Source organism: Mesocricetus auratus, unplaced genomic scaffold, assembly GCF_017639785.1.
Source record: "Mesocricetus auratus isolate SY011 unplaced genomic scaffold, BCM_Maur_2.0 Super-Scaffold_4256, whole genome shotgun sequence".
Classification (NCBI taxonomy): Eukaryota; Metazoa; Chordata; class Mammalia; order Rodentia; family Cricetidae; genus Mesocricetus; species Mesocricetus auratus.
In genome coordinates, this window is record NW_024429182.1 from 56698700 (window position 1) to 56721685 (window position 22986).

The following is a 22986-nucleotide window of genomic DNA, read 5'->3' on the forward strand; positions in this document are numbered from 1 at the left end:
TACTATTCCAATAGGTCCACATAAAACCATAAGCGAACACAAGCTACCCAGAAACCAATATCAGGCAGCACAGCCATACCAAACATCATTTGTGAGCATACCCCATCCTCATGCTGATCCGTGGGGTGTTCCTGAAAGGCTCCTTTTGCAGACAGACTGGAGGTTCAGAGATGCTAAGCTCTGAGTGGTAACGTCCACAGATGTACAGGCACATAGCATTGTCAATCCTTGTGCCTGCTTTTGTTCAAGCCATAGTAAAGAGGAAGAGTGACACTTAAGGAGTGCCCATCGAGGACAACCACATATCTCAGAACAGCAACCTGGTTTTGTGACATATGTGCCTTGTGAAAGGAGGGGAATGGTTAGGCTTGCTGGCACACTCCTGTAATCTCAGCACTTGGGAGACTAAGGCAGGAGAATTGCCACAACTTTGAGGCCAGCCTTGTCTACATAGTGAGTTCCAAACAAGCCAAGGCCCCACAGTAAGACCTTGTTACAAAAATCCAAATGAACAAACAATAGAAAGAGTGGTTGGTTGATGGGGAGCTGTTGACCTGGCTCAGAGTCTGGACCACTGGGTGTGCAGGTGAGTCTTCAGCCCCACCCCACAGCTCTTGGCACTAATGAGGCTCATGTTTTCACATCAGGAGAGGGGCTTGCTGGGATGGGATGGATGTCTACTTTGGGTATCAGCTCAGCTCTCCCTTTACTTTGCTGGCCTGGGCCATCTCCCAGAGATGGCACCTTTTGCTTCTGTGGGATAGGGTGAAGAGGGAAACTTCCTGCCCTCTAGAAAAACTCCAAACCCATTGCTACTCTGGGACTCAGATGGTTCCAGTAAATTCTTTGATTTTTGGGTGTCTCAGGAGCTAGAAAACCCAGAAAGAAAAGAACAGATAAAGCTTACATGTTGGCAAAGAAATATCCTGGGAGGAAGGAGTGTCAAGGGCAAGACATGCTGGTAGCTCTGAGACTCACACAATGGCTCTAAATCCACTGGGAGACAGGGGTGCTAGTGCCCCAAGGTACAGTGATGGCCTGAAAGTCTAGGGGAACCTGTGTGGAGCTGCTGGGTAGGAATGGCAAAAAAAGACACGTCTTTGTCTAGGTTTGTACCAGGAGGAACTTGTGGACAGAGGTGAAAAGCTGGCAAGGTTGGGGTGTGGGCGGGCACTGGAGAGGACCCATTTCAATCCTGGGGAGAAACCAGGAAGGTTGGGGTCTGAACAAGCACTGGGGAGGACCCTGCTCCAGTCCTGGGGAGATTATGAGGACGTTTGTTGCAGACTGTCAGCCCTCATTAAGTTAATGGAACTGGCGAGTTGGCCGGTTTCCAACACATTGGAGAAAGAAAACAAGAAAAGCGTTTTCAGCGAAAGAGCCGAGAGATCCCATTTCGCTCAGCAGCCCCGGGAGATTAGGGGCCGTTGGTAATGGCCTCACTGAAATGGCTTATTGGGGACTTGTTGATTAAAACAAGGGAGAGAAAACTCCTAATGTCTAAGAAGAATTACATGGGCTACATCTAGAGAAGTGATTTGTGCATATTTCCTTGTGAACCACACAGCAACCTGGGACCAATCAGGGCCTCTGCAGCCATTTGGGTTATAAGCAGGAGGGGAAAAGACAGGAGTTAAACTAGAAGAATTCAGGAGTTATCTCTCTGGGTCTTCTGGAGAGGGACTCAGGAGCCCAGAGCACTAGAGCCCTAGAACATTAAATCCCTGAAGTTGTGCAGGACTGGCAAAGCTGGGACTTCTGACCCAGACTTTCTGGATGGGCGGAAAATCCTGGATGAATCTGCCATAGTCTGCTCATGGTGGATTGGCCTCTCTGGGACATTTTGCTATGTGTCCAGATGTTTTACCCACAGACTACATAACCTGTCAGGTCACCTACAAGCCTACCTTGTGACCAACTCCCAAGGGTTTGGCCTTGGGTTGAGGGCTCTGACTTGCTCCAATTCCATCTTACCCTGGAATATATGGCATCCCCCAGTATTGACCTGAACCCTAGACTCAGAAGGCTGCAGGTAGGGAGCCTGCATTTCCTACTCTGCCCAAGGCTCCCCAGCAAGTTAGCCTAGTCCCTTAGCATCTTTGTTGACTTTTTACCTATGTTCCTTCTCCTTCCCTTAACCCCTTTAATACAGTTTTGCTGCAAGCTTCTCAGTCACCACTGTACCTGTGCTTTTAAACACGTTTAACGTCTCAAATCTTTTCCCTTGTACAAATAAGGACAGAGACCAGAGAGGCTCAGCTTTTGGCCTCAGGTCATACAGCCTTGGAGGGGAAGAGTAGTAGCCTTCAGAGTCCATGCTTTCCCAGCAGAGCAGAGTGTTCAGCCTTATCTCTAGCTGCTCCCATGCCCCATACCTGGAGTCAGCTCTCCCCAACACCTACCCTTCACTTCCCATGTTCCCCATCCTTGTTCCCAAGCCCCTTCCCAAAGAGCCTTTTCTAGACTTGGCTGGTGGGTTCTGTCTCCACACTGGAAAATGGAGGCTGTTGGATTTCACTGTTGGGTGGTGAAGGACTGGGCCCCCAAATCAGATGGAGGAATTAGATAAGGTCTATGAGGCTTGCCTGGGACAGAATCTCCTTCCTCCTAAAATCCAGGTATGAGGTGAATGCTCACCAGGACCCCCTCTCCACTTTCACTCTAAGGATGGTGGTAGAGGGAGCTTACTTGGCAAGGCTTGAAGCCTCCCCCTATTTCAGAGGCCTGGACCAAGCCCTACCACCCAGAAATATCTGCTGTCACACCATTCTGTTAGTCAAGAATTACCCTTCAGTCAAGGTTAGAATCAAAGACAAGGTAACATTTGTAAAGAGGTAAGTATCTCTCCAAAGGTGAAGGCCCAGAAGACTGAGGCGTGGATGCTGGCCTACTGACTTCTACTTTTTGGGGCCTGATCATAGCTCCCAAAATCTTGCTTATGTCTAGGCAGGCCTAATCTGTTCCTCTCACACAGAATCCCCAAGGTCCAGAAAGGGAGGGGTAAACTACAGCTTAGCCTACCCTAAGCACAGATGAAACAGGCTTGGTGTTGGAGAGGAAGGATCTCCACTGTGAGCTCTGGTGGCCTTTAAGACCCTATGTCTCAGGCTTCCTGAGACTCATACCCACAGTTGGGTCCTCCTTGGTAATCTGTCGTCGTCGCCCCCCCCCCCCCACCAGACTTCTATTTCTCTGTATTTGCCTAGCCAGGGCACCAGCCAGGTGCAGGATAGATTAGGCAGGTAAGGATCAGACTATCAGGATGCTGACGAGGCCTATCTTAGGAACACCTGGGGACATTCCGAGAGGGCTCATGGCCGCACAGCCCATGAAGACCCCTCAGCTCTTGTCCACCTCACCAAGTTTCCCAGTTCACTTGCTGTATCAAATATAGCATCCTTTCTTGGATCTACATGTAGGCTTCCTCCCTGGACCTCACTAGGTAAAGTAGGTAGGGAGCACACCAGCCCAACTTGTGCTTCTAAAAGTGGGGAAAACTTTGGGGTCAAGAGGAGCTCCTGTCTGCCTGGGGAGCTGAGGGTGTAGTCCAGGCTCTTCCCTGCCTACTCCTGGGCCTCCTTCAGGCCCAGTCCATGAAGAAAGAGCTGACCTCCTGCCCAACACTAGGTCCTGCCCTTCCTTATGGGTAGATTGTGAAGTTCTACAAACCTAACACTATTTTTAGAGCCTGGACCGAGCTTCCTTCCAGAGTGTCCTGTTCTCCAAGAGAAGCAGCTTTTCCAGGACATGTGTCCAAGATGGCTTGCTCCAAACCAGAGACACTGTTTTGAGACCATGTTATCTAGCTTCATCTGGGAAAGCCAACGAAGCAGGTTCCACAGGGCTGGTTGCCTTACCTGCTCAGGATAGCCCTGCCCCATCCCTCTCCTCCCCAGAACCTTCCTGCTGGCCTCTGAACACTGAACACTGTCCACTGCGATCCCCCAACCTGGCCTGGTTATTCACTTCCTTGTCCTTTATCCTGTCTTATCTATCTTAGACCTGACCCTTCTGCAGGAAGCCTGCTTCATAAGTCTATCCCCAAAGCCATGTACCTTTCTCCTAGGATACCTGTGATAGTTATGGGCTGATGACCCCAGGGATAGTGTGTTTTTTTTTTTTTGAGGGCTCTGTTTCTTCAGGGCTGTGTCCCCAGAACTTGGCTCACAGTAGGTGTTGACACTGCTTCAGTCAGAACCAGCAGGGACAGAGTGCTGACTGCCCCAGGGTGCAGAGCTGGCCTGCTGGGCAGAAGCAACACAGTGGGCAGGGCCCTCCCGGGGCCACCACCCGGTCCCCCAACCCCTCCCTCCTTCCCTAAAGGGAAGGAGAGGTTAATAAACCAATTACTTTGGGCAACGAAGCAAAATAAGTCCCATTAAAGTAATTAATGTCCTTTGCACAGTCCCCATTGGAGAAGACTAATAAATTGGGGCTTTGTCACCATCCGGTAATTTCTCTCTAAGGCGTTTCTTCACCCCCATCCGACAGCACAGTTTAAGGCTCTGTTAATGCTTTTAAGACGGGCTCAATGCCAGACTAATTAGATTTGCATTTCCACCATGGGCCAGGCTGGGCGCGGATGTGCCCAATGAGAGAGGCTCCAGGACCCCGCCGGGGCCCAGGGACAGCACCCGCCTTTGAGAAGGGGCCATGTGTGGATTCCCACGCCTGCCTGGGGCGATGGCCTGCTACCCTGTCTGCCTGCTCAGCTTCCCGGTCCCCGGGGAACAGGGACCATGGCTTTGATCCAGGAGGAGGCCAGACCTCGTTCTCAGGGGGTCCCTTCATAAATGGCCCCCATTGGGGCCCACAGGGGTCAGCAGTGTGATCCATGTACTGGAGTCTCTCCTGGTGACCAGGCCAGGTCCTGGTGGCTTCTAGAGGGACAGTGTAGAAAAAGGAAACAGAGCAATATAAACACTGTCAAGCTAGACAGACACAGTCCAGTCAGGATAGCCAACCCTGGCACAGGGGTAAGTAGTATGAACAGTTGGCACCCTTAGTGGGAGGTGAACAGGGGATCATCTTCCTTCCCTAAACTACAGCATCACCTAATACTGAAACACATGTGACACAACCCAGCTTAGGATACATCTCAGAACCCTTGCAGAACCCATGGTCACATCAAGGATAGAAAGAAATCGTTCTGGCCTAGAGGAGCCTCAGGAGGCAGGTTCTCAGGTTGTATGGAATCCTAGATGGGTCCCAGAATGGGAAAGGGATGCAAGGGGACTTTGAGGAAGCAAAGAGAGTCAACTGTTTGAGGCACAGTGGGTACTGGTGGGCACCACTGGCCAGCAGTAATGAACACATACTGAGGCATTATGTTCCTAAGACCCTGGAGAGGACATATGGGGACTCTGTACTGACTTGCAATGATCTTATAATTATAAAACTGTCCTACAATATGCTTTACTTTAAATGAGCAAAATACCATAGTAGGGAGAGATAAGAGGCTGGTGGAAGAAGAAGAGTCTTATTATTGTCCCCTCTTGAACATGGCTCAGGTAGGCAGGTACCCATCATGGACATGATAAACTAGGAGATGGAGATAATAAACCAAAGTAGATCATCAGGAATCCATTATGTGTTGAAATCTCCAGAGCATCCTCACAACTTAATACCCAAAGGAAAGAGGAACCACACTGGACAAGAGATGTGGGGGCCTGTAGCTATGTTCACTTCTCCCAGGGAAGGTGCTCCCTGGACATCCTCAATCCTGGAGCTCTTGGCTTGAAATCATGCTGAGTGAAGATATGGAGAACCACTCCTGGATTGAGTTTAGCCTGCTCTAACATCTGGATTCTAAGGATTCCTCACCTTCCTAGCCCCTGTATCCTGCTTTGTGTGATGGGTGCTATTGCCAACAAGATTACTATGCATTCAAGTGGCTCCATGGGCAGGCAAGGTCAGATAGGGACATGTTTCTGTAGGGACCTACAAATCATTTTCTTTCTTCCTTCCTTCCTTCCTTTTTCTTTTTTTTTTCTCATGACAAGGTCCCACTATGTAGTCCTAGCTGTACTGGAACTCACTTTGTAGACAAGGATGGCCTCCAACTTACAGAGATCTGCCTGCCTCTGCCTCCCAAGTGCTGGGAATAATGGCTCTGTGATCATTTCTTAGTGCTGAGTTTTTACTCTGAGGTTTGGTGAGCATGATCTACAGAGTGGGTAGCAGAGGGCCTGGAGAAAAACAGGGTTGGGTCTGGACCAAGTTGGCTAGAAGCCTGGTACATATGGCACATTCCAAGATGGGGATGACAGGGAAGGGACAGCTGAGAAATTAGGTGGGGTGAGAAACACCAACAATGCTGGATTGACTGAGCCTTGGATGACAGGCTGTGTGGAATGTGAGCAGCAGAGCAGTTCCATCTGCTGGGCAGACACCTGCTTGGCTGTGCACTTCAGCATGGGAGCAGCTGTGAACAATGACTTCCATGGCTGGCACAGCTGTGTACCCATACAGTTTACCATGTGGATGAGCATGTTCAAATTCTTATACTTCCCTGGTGTCATTTTCCTATTTTTTTTTGTTCTTCAATCATTTAAAAATGTAAAGAACTGTTAGTTCACGAGCCACACAATAATAAGTGGCACTTCTCAGTTCATAACTCTTGGCAAAGATTTGTGGATAGAAGTTACAAAAACAATGAGCATAAAGTAGAATGAACGCCTGTGTATGAGTAAGCTTGAGGACACCAATGAAACTGGATAAACACTTAGAACTGTATCAAACCTCAAAATCTATGATAGAAGATAAGTATTTAAGAAATTCAGTATAGACCTGGGTATAGAGCCCAGTGATGAAGGAATTGCCTAGCAAGCATGAGGCCCCGTGGTCAATCCTCAGTAACCCCTCCCCTGACATACACACAAAAGAAGGAAATATTAAATGTCACTAGAGACCTCTAAAGACTCATGCATGCTTGGCTTTATAGCTGACCGCTTCCAAAGCTTCATAAGTGACTCCAGAAAACAGAACAAGAATTATATTGCCCAGGTAAAGAATGCAAGGGAAATACAAGAAAATGGAGCTGTGATCCTATGCCACTTATGAAGATAGAGGCAAAAGTCTTAAACAGTACATTGAACCCAATAATGTATATTAAACAAGTGAGAAAGGAAAGAATGGAATACTGAATGAGAATGTGTGCCGGGAATGCAAAGATGGTTTAATAACATAGTCTAGCAGTGTGATTCTTATAACAAGGTGGAAAAGTACATGATTCTTCCAGTTTAGTACAAAAACAAAAAAATGTGATAAGCATGTTTTATTTACTTCTTTTTTGAGACAAGGTTTCTCTGTGTAGCTCTGGATGCTGTGGACCTACCTCACTCTGTAGACCAGGCTGGCCTTGTACTCAGAGACCCACTTGACTTTGCCTTCTGAGTGCTGGGATTAAAAGTGTGTGCCACCAAACCTGGCTCATCTTTTATTTCTTATAGTTAAACAAGCAATCTTTAGAGAACAGGGATAGAAAAGGAATTCTCTTAACTCAGCAAAGTTATAAATTATACCCTGGAGCAAATAATTCAACAAATAGACATCACAGGGATTTCCACTACGAGCTGAGCAGCCCGGGCACCCATGGTATCCATTGTCAAGGGTGGTCCTAGAGATATTTAGGGCCAAGAAGCAGAAATAAGGTACCATGGGGAATTGGAGAGAGAGGGGGGAAACTCTACATTTGGCTGCCCTCTAAGAAAATTGGTAGCTCATTTGCTAGAACTGACTAAAATAATCAGCACTCCTAAATCCAAAAGACTGCTTTATGCCTGCAATCAATAAACCCCAGCATAGCATGAGAAAGGACACATTCTCTTGGAGTCACAGAAGTGAACTCCTGAGAGCTCTCTCTGGAGTAGACCTTTAAACTGTTCTGGGGCACGAGAATGTGGCTCAACTCCCTGCAGGGAGCCTTCTTGCTCTTGGGTGTGTTGGTAGAGTGATATAGATTCCAGGATTCCCATATGGAATAGTAAACCAACCTAATATAGAGAAAAACCTTATTTCACAAATAAATTGAACTCCAAAGCTGACATGGAGGAACAAGGGGTCCAAAGCCATACACCAAACTAAAGAGACAACCGCTTTGGAGGTTGGTGATCTTCTGAGCTCTAGAACCATATCCTACCCCACAGCAGTGTGACTTGGGATGGGGGTGGCAGAGCACCAGACAAAGAAGGAACCTCCATCATACTCCCAGGATGATGGAGCTGAACCCATGAGATTGGAGCTGAACACAAACATGACTCCATCTACCATCATGGAGAGGGTGGGGACTGACACAAAGCAGAATGTTGTAGTTTCATTTCTGTGGCTATGACAAGTATCCTTGCCAAACAAACAAACACCCAAAACCCTAGGGAGGAAAAAGGTTCATGTGGCTACCAATTCCAAGTCACAGTCCATTATTGCAGAGAGAAAGGAATCCACCTTTGCTTGCTTGCTTCTCTCACCCAGATTTGGACTGCTTTATCTAGTTCAGGGTCCCTTGCCTAGGGAACAGTGGTGCTTACCATGGTCAGTTAAGATGTTCTCCCACCGATAAGCCCACAGTCCAATCTGCTCTTGATAATTCCTCAACTGAGACTGCCTTCCATGGTGATTCTAGGTTGTGACAAGTTGACACTTAAAACTAACCAGCATACATACAAAGGGTCTTTATATGAGAAAATACAGAGAAATACCTTCAAGTGACACACACCAGACATCCATCATAGTTAGGAATAAAGTACAGCGTGCTGATGGTGTGTGTAAACTCTTCTTTGATGGCTCATCTTCATGATTGTGACATCCCAGTCACAATCTCACTTCTCTCTATAGCTGTCACAGACTTTGTGACCTTATCTGCAAGATCCTAAGTTAAACAGATGGGGATCTTGTCTCTTTTGTTCATTTTTTGCATCTTCAGGACTTAGTATAGTGTTTGGAATGTTGGGCAGTGGGCAGGAAACATTGATGAATAAGTGAGGGGTCAAAAAGAGAAACACCTACATATCTGTACACCGGCTCTGCCTCTGGAATATGTGTAGGTTATGTCTGCTCTCAGATGCCCCTTTCCACAACAGGCACACTTGGTAGCTGTGCAGGTATCCTACCCTCAGTAGAGCTGCGGTAAACAGTGCAAAACCACTCACTTCTATGGGCCTAGAATAATCTAAGGGTCCACATGCTATAGGAGATATGGGGCCACTTGGTCCATTCAGTGTCAGTCTAACAGGGACATCTTCCCCTCTGAGCTCTGCACTGTCTTCCCAAAACCCAGTTGGTTTCCTGCTTGGGAAAAGATGGAGAGGACACAGGGTGTCCTAAGTTGGTGGGACACAAGTCACCACTTTTGGCCAAATCCCTCATGCCCAGACATGGCATGTAAGGACCCTCCTTACTGGTTCCACAGTAATACAACACCATCTTGCTGTTGGGTTTAGGGCAGTTACATCATCCCTTCCAGTCTTCCAGCAGAAGTGTTCCTTGGTGCCCAGAAAACTGAAGAAGGGAGGGTAGATAGACGTACTCAGTAGCAGCAGGCACCTGAGGGCTGGGCAAGCTAGGGAAGGGGGCCCTTCTTTGAGGCTCTGAGTAACAGTGACGCATAGCTAGGCTCCTTGGGTCCTGCTGGACCTACAGTTTGTTCCTTCTAGCCTAGCTCCAGGGCTCATGCCTGGGCCATGGAGTAAGTATGTGTTCCAGGGCAGGATAAACCAGTGACTCTTTAGAATATAGCCAAGTAGGGAAGAACTGGAGACAGCATGACGGATATTCTCTGAGGTCAGGGTTCAGGCTAGAACAGGCCTGAGCTCAGTTCAGACTAGACCAGGCCTGCCCCAAGCCAGATGTATGTGCAGGTCATAATTGCATCCTCCTGAATTGTCGCTGGGACAGTTGATCCAAGCTTTCTTCCTGGTAGAAAGAGAGCTTAAAGGTAATTGTGGGATGGTATGAGACCCCACATTCTCCCAGAATCTCTCGTCCTACTGTCCTACCTATTATTTTTTGCCACCTTGCTAGCATCTTTCTGAATTTCCCACTGAGTTTTCAGGGAAGTCTGACTTCCATGACCATTCACTCACTTAGGCACATACCCAGTGAGCCTACCTGCTCACAGACACACATCTGGGGGCATGTGAGGAGACTAGGGGAGGTATGGGTCTTAAAATCAGTTAGAGTAGCTTACTGCCCATTATTATGCTAATCAGTTACAATCTGAAGATGATGTATCAATTGTCAATGTTTTAATTTATGACTTTTAAACTTCACTGCAGTGCAAAATAGGTCTGTATTAATCAAAAATTGCATCCTGTAAGCTGAATTTCAACCCATTCTTAGTGTTACATGCATGTTTGATCTTCTTTCTTGATGCTTGGTAGTAGTAAAATCACACACCACAGCCAGCTCCCGAAAGGCAGGGTGAGCAAGCAGCTCCACCGGGTGCCATGTGGATGCACTGTTGTATCCACTAAGATAGGCAGATAACAGCTTTCTCTCTCTCTCTCTCTCTCTCTCTCTCTCTCTCTCTCTCTCTCTCTCTCTCTCTCTCTCTCTCTCTCTCCCTCACTCCCTCTCTCTGTATGTCTCTGTGTGTCTTTCTCTCTGTGTGTAAGTGTATATCCATGTGTGAGCATATATGTATGTGTGGGTGTGTGTGTGCAAGCTAGAGGACAACCTCATATGTCATTCTTCAAGTACTACTCACCTTTTTTTCTAAAGGGTCTTTTCACTGACCTGGAGCCTGCTAAGCAGGCTACATTGGCTGGCCATAGACCCCCCCAAGGATCCATCTGTTTCTGCCTCCTCAATGCTAGGATCATATGCAGGTTTTGTTTTTTTTTTTTACATGAACTCTCGGGCTAGAGTTCAGGTACTTGTTTACAAGGTGAGCACATTACTGATTGAGTTTTATCTCCACAGCTACTGTAATGCATTTTAACTTACAATAATTTCAATTTATGATGTTACCCCATGGCAACATCTGTGATGGTTATTAAAATAATAATGAGGGCTATCTTTAAAAGACTAGGCTGAATTAAAATGGGAAATACCACAGTACATTGAATTGTGCGTTTGCATATTTATGGCTAAGAGGAAATATGAATCTCATGGCTGGACTAGGGTCAGTGAACAGCAAACTTTCCGGGAAGGAACTGAGTGGGCATTTGGCAAGATCTTCCAGGTGGATGTGGAGGGAAAGACGATATTGGTTAGGAAAACATCCATTCTGCCTCATTTGGGTACTACTGGCAGATGTAGATCACCATGGTCCTGCTGTACAGACTCAGAGAATTCAGCAAAAGGAGAGTTAGGCAGGGCTGCTTTCCTGGGAGGGGCTGGGGGTGGATGAAGGGCCATTGGAACTGAGTGTAAGATGGTTTGGGTAGGGAGTAGGCACAATGACAGCCAGTCCAAGGCTCTAATATAGCTCAGGCCCTGAGTCTGGGTAAAAGCCATGGTTCCTTCTAACCCTGAAGCTGAACAGTGAGAAGTGGGTGGGAACCCTTCCTTGAGGTTTGAGCTAGGCGGGGATGAATGAAGGCTCTGAAGCAGTAGAGCACAGACCAACCCCCACTTCTTCCTGCACTGGAGGAGCACAGGGTCCCCGGCATACAAGACCTCTACAGACGAAAATAGTCCCCACATCCCTGGAGGCCCATGAATCACTCCAGTTGCTCATAATTGCTAAGACACCCTTCTCTGCTGCAGCATAATAATCTTGCCCCTGGCTTAGGTATCCCCAGTGGGACCTCCTTTGGGTTTTGATCCATACTGAGGGACACCCAGGCCAGCCTTCCCCACAAAGAACTCAGAGAATCTGAAAATTTCAGGGGGAAGGGCAGCAAAAGACTAACTGTGGATCTCAGGAATGAGAAAAATCAACTACCTCAACCCCTGGCAGCCACCTGGGGAAGGCAAATGTCTACATTGCCCTTCCCAGCAATTCTGGACTGCAGCAAAAGACTCACGCAGGGCTTTCTGAGGCTGCCTACTCATGGGGGTCTCTAGGACACATTTGCTTTGTTTGACCTGCGTTTATTTAGTGCTGTGGAAGCGCCCCAGCTGGCTGTTTGCACCGAGATCTGGTGTGCTGGACTCAGCATTCTGGGGAGGTGAGGGCCCCTTGTGCTCCAAGGCTCTTGTTTGCAGAGCTCAGGAGGACCCAGTGGGATGGAGCCTAGACAAACACTGAGCATCCTTGACTTCAGAAACTCTACCGGTAAACACTCCCCTGCCACGCATTTCTGCCTTGCATTGATTCAGCTGCAGAGGGCAAATGGCCCTGAGCAAGGGCCAAGGGGAGCCCAGGCGCAACTGCATCCAGAAAGATCTGTCATGAAGGTGGCATAGCTGAGTAGGCAATCACCATGGCCCCCCATCACAGTGCTGGGGTATGGGGGGCAGATAGCCGTGAGTGCCCAGGCATGCAGCAAATGCTCCATTGGACCAGCTTAAGTCAAAGGCTATTTGCTACCACCTCCTGCCTCCCTGCCAACCCTATCCTAGGGCAGAGGGATAGGGTTAAGAAAGGTGCTTCTGGGACTTCAGCAGCTCTGTGGTTGATCAGCACTGATTATCTTTGGCATGTCTGGGGGAAGGGGCTAGACCCTCTTAAGATGGGCATCCAGAAAAACCACAGGCCAGGGGGTCTTGGGAAGGACTCCCAGCCCCCAACTGTCCATGTACCTATAGCTATGTTGAAAAGAACCCAGCTGCTTTGGTAGCTGGGCATGGCTCCTCTAAAGTAGGCACTTCTCCACTCCCAGAGATTGGGTAGGTAAACAACAACAGAACTTTCTAGAAAGTTCCATCAGTAACAGATGGGACTTGTGGCTAAAGAACTGAGACCCAAGTGGATCTCAGGCGTGGAGTTTGAACTGAACAAGCCTGGGCTGTCTGCAGTAGGAAATCAGCCCTCCCCACACTTGACCTCCAGGACTGTAGGATGGCAATTCTGTATAGTTTAAAACTACCAGCTTGTTGGGTCTTCTGTCACAGTAGCAACAAGAAATGTGAAGGTAGCCTTGAATAGCCTTCCATCAAAGTCAGGGCCCCCAGGGGTACTTTATCTACTCAACCAAATCTATGGCCTGCTAGGAAGGCCTTCAAAGTCCACAAGCCCTGTCTCCTGCCACTGATGGGTCCCTCACTATATCTGCCACTCGTTTAATATCTTTGAACACCTGTACCACTATTTGTTTAGCACTGTTCCTTAAACAGACTCTGTTTCCTTATCTGAGTGTGTTTTAAAAGCCAGAAAACATCACTTTGTGTCGAAGTTAGTTGTGAACTGTACATAATTAAAAGTAAGTTTGACTGAATTTGTTCAGGTTTCTCTGAAGGACTGAGAGATGAAGGCATATTGTTCATATCTTCCATCCTCATTCTTAGCACTGTCCCCAGAGAAGCACCCTGAGGAAACCTGTCTCACACAGGGAAGAGAAAATGTTGGTGGCTTTTCATGGCTTCAAAACAAAGGGGGAGTCACAGTTGGCATCTATGGGTGCTATTCCAGCTGGTCATGGGCACAGGGTGATGGCTTGGGACCATAGGTTCTGGGTTGATTCACAATGAATCTGTCTTGTCTATCGCCTCTCTCACATGTCTTTGGTCACTGTGACACAAGAAGGGGCTCTCACACAGGAAGACTGTGGCCATTGCCCTCAGGATCTACCTCAAAGCCTCATTCCCAGCAGAGTTTCTGATAGCTTGTCCCTCTATCCTCTAGACTAGACTTGATCAACCTGATACAGACTGAACAAGGTACCACACTGACAGCCAGGTGTGCTTAGAGTGGCAGGGTGGCCCAAAATCTCTGGTAGATGTTATCTGGTGTCCACAAAGGAGCCTAATGACTGAACAAGTATCAACTCTTCTCCCAAACTTTGCAGGACTCACAATGGTCTTAAAGTCAAGGGGTGGGGCTGATGACAGGCCTAGCTGAATATGAGCAAGTTCTTGGTAGAGAGAACCTAGGCCACCAGCTCTCCAAGTCTCAGAGGAGAGCCTAAGCCTTTCTAGAAGGAAAATTGCCACATATGACCAGAGCAAAGTTGTCTTGTCAGATGCCCTTCTTTTGCATAATAAGAACACTGACTACCTTATGTCTGCCCCATTTGTGACCAGGACTAGCTTATCACCTGGTTCCACTACCCAACAGTAGTCTTGAACCCACCCACCATTGTCCTTATAGCACTTCAACTGGTCCATCTGTGCCTTATCTGAAGGCTGGAAAGCTGTCACCTGCAGGCACTAGGGGAGCCAAGCTACCCTAGGATGGGTTCCTGATTTGACCGTGACTGCCTGATACAGGAAGAATATAGGATACCAGTCTCGGAGGTACAGGGTGAGGCTGTCCCTCAAGGCCCCCTCTAGGAGGCCCAGCTAAGGCTGTCTACATCCCTCATAGAAACAGACCCATCAGGACTAGCAACATGGGAATGGGATTTTGGAGATAGGGCCAGACCATCATCTGTGGATTCCCAGCCTCCACTTATACCAGAGATCCCTGGGGCTCTATCTGGTGAGTGGGACAGGCTGTGTTGTGCTGTCCACCTGGCCTCCGTCACCTATACTGCACCTGCAACAACAGGGCGTTGGAGCCGGCGTCCGATTACGGGCCCCTTCGCGGCCTGCTCTGAATTCCTGCGGAAAGCCGGCACATGGAGGTCTGGGCAGGGCAAGAGGACAATCCACGCAGTGTCTGTGCAGCTGGCACTGCAGCATGTGGCCTGCTGAGAGGGCAGCCTGGTCCAGCCCAGGTCCCAGGTGCAGCCAGCATCTCCCAGCCCCCAACACCAAGGCTCCACAAACCCCTTCCTGGCTAAATGACACCCTGCCAGAGACCTCTGGACCCTGAAGGGTGCCTTCTTGCACCCCCTAAGCACATTTTGCTAAAGAGAGGGGGCCGGGGGGTGAGACACAGGCAAAGCAGTCATAGTACTTTCTCTGTCTACTTCGGAGGTGAACATACCCTGTGGTACCCTTACCAACATGCCAGGAGCTGGTGACTCTTTTCACAGTAGGGCTCTTTTATCTCTCTGCATAGTTAAGGCATAGGTCACCTCCTCAGAGAGTCCTCCCAGCTTATTCTGGCTTCTTGACAACACTGTTGCCCACCAAGAACCATGTCATAAAGACCCTCAACCAGACTCAGCCAATTGGTGGGGGCTAACTTCTGCCTCCCTTTATCCCCTCCCTACCAGAGGAAGTATCTTTTCATTTTATTTTGTTCATATTTTTAATTTCTCACCTTAGCCACAGCTTGGGCTCCTGGAGAGCTTCGTTGAGGAAGGGCTAGAATATGGATTCTCCCTGGAGCCTCCTGAGTCCCATCCCAGGGCAGGGGTTGGATATAGTACTGGTTCCATGCTCAAAATATCCCTCCTCTGGGTGTCATGGGTGCCAGGCTCTTTGTGTCTCCTGCGTATGCTCCTGCACTTTCTGAATGTGTAGTACATGTCAAGGCTGTGACAGCCCCTCCAAAGGTAATTTGAACCATGGTTCTGTACTCACTGACACCCAGGAGTCTCATGTGCCGTGGCGTTAGCAGGGACTTTGCCACGACCTCGGCTCCCTGCTAGGCCTGGACCCACCAGCCGGGGTTTTACAGCCTGTTAGGGCCGAGTCCGCATGAAGCCTTCCCGGCATTTTACACAAAGGTTCTTCGCCGTGAGCAGAGTCAAACAGATTCACGTTGGGATCATAAATATAATTAGGAGACTTTTATTTTCAAGTAGCACTTCTGAAATCTATAAAATTAAGCTAATATACTGATTTTTTAAAACACAGGAATTTTATTGCTCTATGAGTCAGAGTTTGCCAGCCCATGAGGTCGGGAATTAACTCCTTCCCATTCTCACTCAGGCAGCCAGTGGTGGGCCTGAAAACCTGGACCTGCTCTCCCTGCTGAGGGTACATGCTCTAGAAAAGCAGGTTCCTGGGACAGGATGGTGACTAGGCGGGGACTGACCTCCACCCCCAAGCATAGCTACTTCCCTCACCTTGACTCTCCGCCTTTTCTTTGCTCTTCCTGAACCCTGAGGAGCCCAGAAAGGCTCAAGATCCAGCCTCTGCCCCTCCTGGAATCTGCTCCCTCAAAGTGTCCTTCCTGACTCCTCTTCTCTTAGGAGAGTTCTGACTAGTGCCCAGCCCTCATCTGAAGCTGCCTTTTTTTCTGCGGTCCTCTCTAGACCCTGTTAATAGGATGTGGTACCTCAGCACTGCATCTTGGGAAATCAGGCCAGCATATTTAGCATAATCTTTGGAAGGGGTAGGCAGGAAGCATGAAACATTGCTATGACTACCTCATGTGGGCACCTCAAGGGCAACCTGAAGCTAACCTGACATCTTCTGGGTTTCCCACTTGTGACTGAGTTCTGGGTGTCTCATAATGACCAAGTTCTCACTCTGTAGCCCTGCCTGACATGACCTAGACACATCATCTCATGTTGTGGAGGTTACAAGGCAGCGTCTTACTTCACAGACTCTAGGCATGTCCTCTGTTCAGGGACTAGGCCCTTTCCTTAGGTCCATAGGGGTGAGTGTCTCACCTTTACAGAGAGACAGAGAGGTGACCATCTTAGGGACAGCAATTTAGTAGTCCTCTCTTCCTCCTCTTCCTCTTCCTCCTCCCTTTTTATTCTAAGACAAGGTTTCACTATGTAGTGTTGTCTAGTAGCCTAGAACTCCCTATGTAGACCAGGCTGGCATCAAACTCATAGAGATAAGACTGCCTCTACATCCCACAGGCTGGGATTAAACTAAAACTGAGTAATGCATTGGCTGGAAATCAAACCAAAGTCTTCTGTGTGTCAGGTGAGAATTTTACCACTGACTCCCTTCTTGCAGTCTTGTGTACAGTCCCTTTGTGCTATTCTGTGTGCATTGTCAGATTTAACACATTTTCTTGGGAAGCTCAATTTAAGCCAGATGTGTACGGAGAGTCACAGCTTGCATGATGACAAGTTGAGGCTTCCATGGCACATGTGATGTGTGTTTGCATGCCATTCAAGGCATTCATTTCCACTGGGCCCAGGGCAGTCATGGCACAAGCTTGACCACATGGCTGCTCTTAGGCACACACAGACATCACCCTAGAGACCTTCATTGGCCATCATTTTTGGTGCCTCTGTCTGGAGCCTAGGTAACCAAACCACAATTCTTATTTCACATCAGAGGAACCTGAGTCAGGAAACTTATTCCAAGATGCAGAGAAACAGTACACCTCATTCTTGCTCCTAACCACACAGTAACTTCTGGAATCGCTACCCAGGTAGGTACCAGACTAGAGGATTCAGGACACTGTTCCTAGGCGTTTTCTCAATTCTTAGGTCCTAGTCTCAGGGGTGCCCCATTGTCTAGCCACCCAGCATCCCACACAAGCAGCCTGACTCAGGCCTCAGTGACCCTACTGGTCCATCACACTCACTACAGAGCCTGCTGATACCATCTCTACCAAGTGCATCGTCATTGAAGACCCAGCCTCTCTCTAGACACTGCCTCATCTTCATATTGCTAGCTTTGCTAGTTGGTGGGCTTGGACCCATGGCTTCCCTGACTCTCATCCATCCTGGCTTGTTTTGAGGCCTGGTGCAATTATCAACTCATTCACTGCAGTATTCATTTATTTTCTCTTCAAATGCTTACCAGTCCTTCCCTCCTATGCCTGAAACCCCCGAAACAGAGCTGAACCCTTCCCTGGGTCTTAGTCTTCCAGTTCCTGAACAGAGAGATACAGTACAATCTACCAGCATCTAGAACCACCAGGAAGGAAGGCAATGTCAGGCCAGCTAGAAGCCAGGGCAGCCTTGATTTATAACGTGTGACTTGTTTTAGCTGCTCCAGGGACCTGAAGACAAAACAGGACTCAAAGGAAAGTGTGTGTGTGTGTGTGTATACACAAAGGCCCTGAGGTAGGAAATGAAAGCAAACAATAGGTCCGGAAGTCTCCCTCCTGTCCTGTAGAACCATTGCCACTTCTGGTTTTGGCTGGCTAGGGGGTTCAGCTTCAGGTGGGAGGGTGAGACAATTGAATGTGCATACTATCTTCCCTACGGGATACCTGGGTTTGGTCTGGTCCCTCCTACAAGGCCTCTCCTGGCAAAGTGACCTGCTCTCCTCCCAGGAACTGCTGATTGGGAGTTTGGGGGTACCCCACTATTCTTTGGAGTCTGCCCTAACCTCCATACTTTTATAACCAGGGCTCGCTCCTCACTGGGAATTCCATGCTCAACTGGGCCTTCCATATTGTGCTATGGGGAGGAGGCTGACATGATAAAGGATCTGTAGGAAAAAGAGGGTTGGGGTCAGATCAGAGGGAGCAATGTGGATGTTCCTCCTTGTACTGAGACAAGTTGAGGGACTTGAGGGTGGTGAGCCCTAAGAGAGGGAGTCCTTTTACTTTGGACATGGGAGGAAAACCTGAGGCTGGATGTGGGCCTAGGAAAAGACAGAGTTGTAGCTGCTTCTGAGTTCCTGGATGCTGCATTGTGACTCTGGAGATGTGTGAGGTTGGGTCATGTATCCCATTTTATGGAGCAGGAAACAGTGGTGAAGGGCTTGCCCCATGTGAAGAGGACTCAGGTGTCTTTGAGTTTGTGTCCCACCAGGGAAACTGGCTGGCCTGCTGCCTGTGGGTGGCCACAAACTCCCAGAAGGATCCCTAAGCTCTAGAGCCTGCTGTGACTGGAGCCACCCCTGCCTCAGCACAGTGGGGCTAAGGCCCACAGGGTAGAGGGTCTGGCCAGGGGACTGCCAGGGCAGGGGTCCCCTCCCTAGGCCCCAGTGGGTGGGACAGAGGCCCTCAGGCTCCGGCTGCGAGGCGAGGCCCTCAGTGGCGGCCACAATAAATATGTTTGTTCAAGGGAAGCCAGGCTGGGAGCTGTGTGCGCCGGCCCGGTGAGGAAGAAAAGGCTGCTTGTGCCTTGCACACTGGGGTGATTGTTCCTGCTCACGCAACCACTGCCCCATGGCCGGAAAGGTCAGACGGCCCTCAGGCCCCGTCGGAAGCACCCGGTGCCTCGGGCCCCTTTGCTTGCCCCCTGCCATGATGTCCTGTAATGCCCGCATGCAGCCTGCCTCCTGGCCTTGGCATGGGTAGAGAAGCAATGAGGCCAGGGGAGAAATGAGGCTGGGAGTCCACCTGTCCAGCTCAAAGGATACAGTAGAATGGTATGAGAAAAGGTCCTGTGGGGGACTCCAGTGCTCAGGGGCAGCCAGGAGCTAGTTGGGGGGCTTTACTAATTTGCTCAGCTGACTATAGGCCTAGACATTAAGGATGCCATGGTAAGAGAAAGGGAGAGGTCCATAAACACATAAAGGTCAGCAGGTCACCATTAGAGGCCAAAGCAGCTATTGCTGCATTCTGCTAGATGAGATGGCTGAAGGAGGCCCTACCCAGCCACCAAATCTACTATAGATGGATACTATAGAGACCCACTCCTGCTCTTTGGGCTAGGAGTATAGCTTAACTGGTAGAGTGCTTGCCTAGCATGCATGAAGCCCTGGGTATCATTCCTAGTATTGCATGAAACTGAGTGTGTTGGTGCACATTTTAAATCCCAGAACTTGGGAGATGGAGAAAGCAGGAGAATCAGGAGTTCAAGGTTATTCTTGGCTACACAGTCGGTTTAAGGATAGTCTGGTCTAAATAATACCGTCTCAAAAATAAAAACACAAACAAATACCTGGAATCCCAGAATGGTCTTCCAATTCCTGAGATAGAAGAGGAGGAACACATGAACTTATAATTTGCTGACTTCAGTAGTGGATCCTGAGTGATGCCTATCAAGTCTCTATCACCTTCCTTTCTCCAGAAAGCTATTAATGGACACCTCCAGAACCACACCAGCATTTTCACGACTAAGACCATGACTAAGATGACTTAGGAAGACTGAGGGAGGTTCAAGTTCCAATTGAATTGTCCTGTGTGTGTGTGTGTGTGTGTGTGTGTGTGAGAGAGAGAGAGAGAGAGAGAGAGAGAGAGAGAGAGAAAGAAAGAGAGAGAGAGAGAGAGAGAGAGTGAGAGAGAGAGAGAGAGAGAGAGAGAAATATAAGTGGCTTCTGTAGCCTGGCTTGGCTCAATGAACCCCTTAAGTCACTTGCAGCCATCAAGGCTAGGGCCTATGGGTGAATAGGATTTGTGGGAGGGGCTCTAGCAGCAGTTGAGGATAAAGCATCAGAGGCCCTGAGAGTAAATTGACACACAGGCTCTCACTGCTCTGCTACCATTCTGGTGTAGGCTTCCTTCCAATAAACCTACTTCTTGCATACACTTGTTGTCACAGGGCCCCTGAAGGACTGGACTTGTTCAGAGGTAACCTTCTAATGTTGAAAGGGGAACAGTACAGCATCATGGCTAGAAGACAGCCACTCTTTAATGGCCACTGTGTTTTGTGTCCAAGGTGACATGGATGTGATGGTGAGTGGCCTGTGACAGTGGCTCTTATTCTCAGGATTCTACTACTGAAATTCTACCAGAACATGCCAGATTCACCATAGCCTGAGTTTCCCGGGGTCCTAGCATCCTGACAATGGGATAAGAGCATGTAATAATGTCCTCTGGACAATAACCATAGGGTTCAAGGTGGGTGGAACCCTTAGAATTTACCTGTGCCTTTTGTCCTTAGGAAAAGGCAAAGGTTGTACTCAGGCCAAGGTGAGTTCAACAACCCCCAAGTGGGAGAAGCTTGAGCTAGCTATGCCTGCAGGTTGTTGTTGAGGGACTCTGTGATATTCTTTCCTCTACCAGGCCAGGCAGGGCTTTCCCCATCTCAGGCTCCATGTTTAGCTGTCCAGCCCCAGATTCATGTTCACTCATCACCCAAGAAGATGAGTCTCTTATTTCTCTCAGGGAAACTGAGTCACCAGTGAGTCATGGCTATTAGGAGACAGTTAGAGCTCTAGTACACATAGCACCAGTCCTGGGCTTGGTGGTAGACAGCCATCAAAGGCCAAACACTTCAACAGTCTGGTCAGAATCTTTATCCTTTGTCCAACTCAGCCCCTTGAAGCCACAGTAACTGCAAACCTAGCATTCTCCATGGCAATCCTTATCAGCTACCCAACTCCCTTTCTGGCTGCATAAACCCCTACTTTACTCTTGTTCCTTTCCAGGACTGGCCCCTTGGACATGCTGCCATGTCACTACCCTGACTGTACTCCAGTGAACTTCTAAGAGCCTTGTAAGGAAAGAGAAAGGCAATGGGGACTGCTGGGAAGAAGGGTCTGAAGAGGGGAAGGTGGAGCGTGGAGGAAGAGCAGGCACCAGGAGCCAGAAGGTCAGGAAGAGGATTTACTCTCTTGCCATCTTCTTGTGGAAACCCAACCACATGTTGACTTGACCCTACCTTGAACTCCTGACCCCTAGAGCCCTTTGCTGTGTACTCTTTCAAAGTTGTTGTGTTGGTGGGAGTATGTTACATTTACCACAGGAAACTAAAATCACCCTTTAAAATAAAATGCCCAGATTCATCGCTTTCCTCCTTATAACCTAGTTCTCTCTTGCTTGGACTAGGACAGTAGCTTCTGTTCTGGCCTCCCAGTTTGCCTCTTGTCCTTCCCAAAAGCTGGCTCTATCAATAGGAGTTTGAGTCTCCTAGCAGATGTGACCTGGATCTGCAGGAAACCAGCCCACTATCAAGCCACTAAAGATCCAATCATAGCTATAGTGGTAACTTTTCAAGACACTCCTGTAGGAAAGATAGCTGGTGTGTGGGCATTTCCTGCAGGATAGCATACTTCTATCATGCACAGTACACTCTCTAAAGGAAGTCAGGAAGAACCCAAAGGAGCTACAACCATATCCAGGGTGGAAGAAAGAGGTGAACAACTTCTCAAAGATGCTCTTGGCAGAGAGGACAGGACATCTGGCACCTGTATGAGAGGAGGGTAGCACCATTGTATACCCTAACCAGAGGGTACACCCAAAAGCCTTAGGACATGAACAGAAGGAAGAAGGTGGGTACAGAGTTCCTAGGCAGAGTAAACACAGGGCGAGGGAGGACATTTTTTTTACTGTGTACAACAATGGCAATGAGACAGTGGGATTGGTATAAAGTTTCTGGAATCAGGCACCCCCTCCTCTTACACTATCGGCCCTGCAGCATCCATGGAAGACTACTTGAATGTTCCTGCTCCTCACTGCCCATACAAAGACCGTGTCTCAGGGTTTCATATGGAAAGCCTTGAAACCTGGATGACATCTCTGCCTGCCTCCCGTCCCCCTTGCCTCCAGGTCCTATGGCCTTCTGCTGTTCATGCTTGCAGGAGACTGACTTGATTTGGTCTCATGCCCAGACCCTTCCCCATGGCTTCCTACTTGGATTTAGCCAATGAGACACCTGACAGAATGGTGGAAGGAGGAATGAGGTCACAGAGGCACAAGACTCCCCACTTTGGGGTCACCAGCTGTGACTTGCATCTTGGATCCTAACTCTCTCAAGTTGATCAGGACACATGACTCATATTTGCCTGAGCTTCAGACTCTCTTCCCTTAGTACCTAAGTCTGGGGCAGGATCTGATACTGCCTAGGGTCTTGCAGGGGCTTGTGGTTCTCAATACCCTGATACCTCTGCAAAAGAGCCTGGGGACTTTTACTCAGGCCTCCAGTGGGGGCCTCTCTGCCCAATGTAGGAATGGCTGAGCAGGGAAGCAACTGTTGCCATGGCAAGATAAGCCAGATCTCCAATGGTATAAAAACCTCCACTTCTCCCATATCAAAGTCAGCTTCTATTTGGGATAACACAGAAATAACATGATTTGGGAGGGAACAATCAAACTATATTCTTCCCTGCTGGGAATTGGCCTTACCCCTCTCTCCGGCTCTGCTTCATTAGCTTGTCACCACAGTCCCACCCAACCCCCCTTTGGTCTTGAAGTCACCTCCCTCTTATATCAGCAGAGAGGGTGGGAGTGGGGCTGTCAGAGCCTGGAGTGGGTCACTTCCCTGCCCTTAGTGTCTTCTGCCCTGCCAGAGGCACGCTCAT

General features: G+C 48.8%; 1 protein-coding gene and 1 long non-coding RNA gene across 9 annotated transcripts in view; one reads left to right on the forward strand and one right to left on the reverse strand.

The window, feature by feature from the left end:
• Positions 1 to 22986, reverse strand: part of Kcnq1 (potassium voltage-gated channel subfamily Q member 1) — a 318938-nt gene that overhangs the window by 82988 nt on the left and 212964 nt on the right. The gene's annotated exons all lie outside the window — the stretch shown is intronic.
• Positions 14199 to 21486, forward strand: LOC121141987. The gene is made up of 2 exons (XR_005878991.1): positions 14199 to 14337; positions 21115 to 21486. It is a non-coding gene; the product is annotated as an uncharacterized LOC121141987 (long non-coding RNA).